The sequence below is a fragment of the Sceloporus occidentalis genome, unplaced genomic scaffold, assembly GCF_023333645.1.
Source record: "Sceloporus occidentalis isolate IW3139 unplaced genomic scaffold, rSceOcc1.0.p SCAF_5, whole genome shotgun sequence".
NCBI classification, from domain to species: domain Eukaryota; kingdom Metazoa; phylum Chordata; class Lepidosauria; order Squamata; family Phrynosomatidae; genus Sceloporus; species Sceloporus occidentalis.
In genome coordinates this window covers 60,409,704-60,414,335 of record NW_028316985.1, presented here as the reverse complement: position 1 = coordinate 60,414,335, position 4,632 = coordinate 60,409,704, and positions in this window count along the sequence as shown.

Below are 4,632 nucleotides of genomic sequence, written 5' to 3'. Positions count from 1 at the left end.
GGTATGAAATTGCTACAATTTGTGCAGACTGGATGCAGAAATTGTGTGGCAATTAGACTTTTAAAAGCCCCATCTGTACCAGCTGAGGGAGAGGATTGCAGTACAGTGGATATAATTTCTGAGTGGGCATCACAACTACAGTTTGGAAAGGTTATTTTTTGTACTTCATCTCCCAGTATCCCCCCAGCCAGCATGCTGTACTGTGATCACAAAATTGAGGAGTGGGGGATTAGCACTTCTTTCACCTTTATTCTTTAGGGTAAAAAGTGCTATTTATGCACTTCATTTTTATTCTAGAGAAGCTCTCCGAAGACTACTGAGCTAAATGGAATTGTAATTATTGTGTGTGCACTATTCTTTGACTTAATCTGTAATATGTTACTCCACACATAAATTCAGATCTCCTTCCTCCTGTCTGGAAAACTGCCACAGCAAAACATTTGGTTAAATTCAGACACACTGTGGGGTAATTTGAACTTGTCTTATAACAAAGAAGCAATTTCTGTAGCACAGATTGAAGCTGTGGAAATACTTTTAAGTATTAAAATTGTCCAAAATGTCTGGTATTTCTAAATGTCTGCTAATGGGTTTGCTTTTCATATTTCTTCTGTCACCTTCTTCCACAAAAGTTATTTTTATAGTATTTTTTCTTCTAGAATTTATATATATATATATATATATATATATATATATTTGTTCTCTCTCAGCATGAAATAAAAATTAATGTCAGAATGACCCACACTTTCAAAATTCCTTTTCACACCTTTCAGCAGTGTTGAAAATGTTCACAGGACCAACCTGGTGGATGATGCAGTGAAACATGTAGCTACTTGGGGGAAAAACCTTTCTATCCTGTATACTCAGTAAACATACTGCAAGATACTACAGGGCTTGATCCAAGATGTTTGCCAAGAAAAGAGAAGATATGGTTAAATCTTAGATGCTTCAGTCTGCCAGTTCCTCAGGCAGAAACTTGTTGAAGAAGTGATCCTAGCTGGGGCCTTGGTATTTGCAAATGTAATCCATTGTGCAGAGTGCAAGGGAAACCACTTCTGGAGGAACTACATGTTAGTATCAGTCTGTGGCTGTGATAGAAACCTGTGATCTTTACAAAGCTTAGAAAAATTACTTTTTGATCTGCCCCCCCCCCCACACACACACACACACACACTTCCCCAGAAATATTTTCATATGAGAATCTGGGACCTGTAGTCCAAAATGTAAATTTCCTAAGTTCTGGCTCTCAGTGGTTAAATAGAGGTCTCATGAAACCATCTTGTGTTACATCAGCACTATAGAAACAATGCAGTTTGATACCATTTAAAGTGCTATAGTGCCATCCTATGGAATCTGGGATTTGTAGTTTTACAAGGACTTGATCCTTCTCTGCCAGAGGGTGCTGGTGCATTACAAAACTACAAATCCTGGGATTCTGTGGAATGGTGCCGTGGTACTTAAAGTGGTGGCAACCTGCATTTTTTTCAGTGCAGTGTAGATGCATCAGTTTCTCCAGGTGGGAAGTTTTTTTTCTTTAAGGCGGATCTTGGGGGTAAAATAAGTGATGGACGAGAACAGTATAGTTTCTAAGCAGTGAGCCCTGAACCCACAAAGCTGCCTTGGTATCCTCAGGTGGTAGACAGTGGAGCTTATCACACGAGCCCTGGAGAATGGGCCGGCACGGAACGGAAGGGGGGCGGGAAGGGAATGGAACAGGGATATCACATATTTTACTGCACGGGGGAACACTGCTGACGCCACCGGAAGTCCCCATTTTGTTCCGTTCCCTTCCCTCCCCCTTTCGCACTGGGCCTGTGCAATAAGCTCCAGTGTTATCCCATTCCTTTCATTGAAGTAAGATTCAAGTAACACCCAGGGAATGGAAGGGAACATGGGCTGCCTTTTCGCCAGCCTTGGCATATGTCCCAGGAATGCTGAAACTCCTCTGCCTGGAACTTTTGTGGGAATCTACCGGGAAATCAGTAAGGAGGTGAAAGTGAGTCGGAAAGTAGGAGATGATATTACAGATAGGTTGTCAGATTGTATTCAGGATGGAGCAATTGTAACTTCAGTCCTTAACATAATTTGGACAAGGTGTAATCCTGGAATGGACACATGTCCAAAAAGGACACTCAAATACCAGTGTGAGCTCTGGGAAATTATGTATTAGCTCAAAAGTAGAAAGCTTAATGGCCAAGTTACTTAGCCAAGAAACCAATCCCTATGTATATGAAATCCAGAGACTCAAATAATTCCAGAGACAGGTTTTTAACCAAATGATGAGTTTTATTTTAAAAGGGGAAATCCAACAATCATACATCACACACAACCACATATTCTCACAAGGACTAAGAAATTGAAAGGTGTTACATTGGAACAGAGTAGACTGAACTAACAGAAATACTACACCTGAATGGATAGCCACTCTGTTTGTTACAGGTCTGGAGATGAAATGGGATCTCAGTCGCTTCCAAGGCAAACAGTGGTTGGCAAGCGAGAGGGGTTAGCCAATCAAATTGCGAGCATGTATGCCTATTACTAGAGTAAGCTGAGGAAACGAAGGGCACCAATATTTATAGGGAATTTCAATCTTGCGGCAAAAGTCAGGGTATAGGAAAAGACCAAATGGCAGTGCCTTCTTTGAAGCAGGTTTGAATTACTTTGAGTTGGTTTTTTAAGGTGGTAAAAGTGGGGTGTCAATGTGGGTGATGGATATCCATTTCCGAGGCAAGAGGAATTAGTACGCAGGGCTACTGGAGTTGTCTTCTTGGCGTCAGCCCATTGTTGGCATTTCTCACCTCCTCTAGAGTGTCCAGGAAAAACAGAGCCCCAGCAACTCCTAATGCTAGCTTACGTGTGATGGAGGAATTCTAGTAATGGCATCCACAGTAGGGTCATAGAAGGGCCATCTAACAGGCATTTTATTGCAATTCTGATAACAAAAGAGGAGGGGTCCAACTGGGCTAAAAAGGTACTATAAACTGGGCTAAAAAGGGTACCTCTCCTCTTTCACCTTCCAAACCCCAACATTCAGCCACAGCCATCCTCTCACAATTATTAGCTCACCTGGAGGGAAGGAAAGGGGCATAGAAGAGTGCGCAGCTCTGTTCATGTCACTGATCCCTCTTCATGTTCTCCTTCCTAACATCCTTCAGTGAGGTATTGGTGGGGACAGCTGCAGTGGAAACGTGAGGTTTGGAAGATGAAGCAGGATAGATTCCTTCATCTCATTTGACAGAGCTTTATAGTACATCATCTTGCTCCAAGATATATTAAAGATTAATGTTACAGGAGCCCTGTCCCATATAAAAAATGCTCATAGTAATTTTACAGGAGAGAAAAGGGGACACCAATAGAAAGAATTTTGTTGGGGAAGTAAGAAATGTGATTTCCAATGTCTAATTAGTTCTGATTTGTTCTCCCCAAGGCTCAAAATAAGGCCAAGGTGGGAAGGAATAACACCATGAATGGGATTTTTCATTTTCCTTTTAACAAAGGCTAAAGGTTTTAGTAGAGCCAGTGTAGTGTAGTGGTTTGAGCATCAGACTATAACCCTAGAGACCAGGGTTCAGTTCCCCACTCAGTCATGGAAACTTACTGGATGACTTTGGGCAAGTCATACACTCTCAGCCCCAGAAAACCATAACTTGGGAATGACTTGAAGGCAAACAACAACAAAAAGATGTTGATGTTATAATGTAGCAAAACATTTACACAAATTAAAATTAACTTTTAAAAATATCTCCCTCATAACACAAATACAATTCTTTTAGGTATTTTAGCACATTAATAATTCATTTTTACATGTTACTACTTTGTCACCAATCTTCCCAGCTCAAATTTGTCTTCTCAATAACTTTATAAGGAGGGTTCAGCACAGAGAAAGAGAATTGGTTAAAATTACCCACCTTTTTGGCCAACTGAGATTTAGGTCTATGTCTCATCAGTGTTATGGCCTCTGCAAACCAGAAGGTTTGGACTGAAGCTGCAATAATCCCTAACTATTGTCTATACCAGCCAGGGAAGATGGGAACTGCAGGTCAAAAATGTTTTGAGTGCCATAGTTGTATTCTTCTGATTCAATATGATTTCTATTCAGTTTTTATGACAAACAGTGGAATGTGTCTATATGATTCTTTTCTCCCTTTGGCACACTTTATTTCATAGCAAAGCAGACAGAAAGGATATTTGGATATTGCTTAGAGATTTCCGCTTGCCTTCCACTTTGTAGAAATTGTATCCAACAATATTTTCTTCTCAAAATCATTTTTCTTGACTGACTATAAGTAGGTTAAAAGTACTGAACAAATGATATCACATCCGTGTGCTTCTGAAAACCTTTTCGCTTTGTAGACTGTGTAGCAGGATTTACATAGCAAAATCTATGCAGGCAGAGAACGTTTCTCCAAATATATTACATTTCATCTTCCCCCTCTTCTGTATTGTCCAGAACAATTTTTAACTAGGGATGTAAGGAAATGTTATTTTGTCTGCTTTGTTCTGGAAAGTAAAATATGTATATAATTAGGAAAGCTGCATAAAAGAATGCAGTATAGTAAGGAAAGTTGCATAAAAAGTTTTGATTAGAAGAAATAGCAAACAAAATATACAGGCTATGTATAGTTATGCATTAAT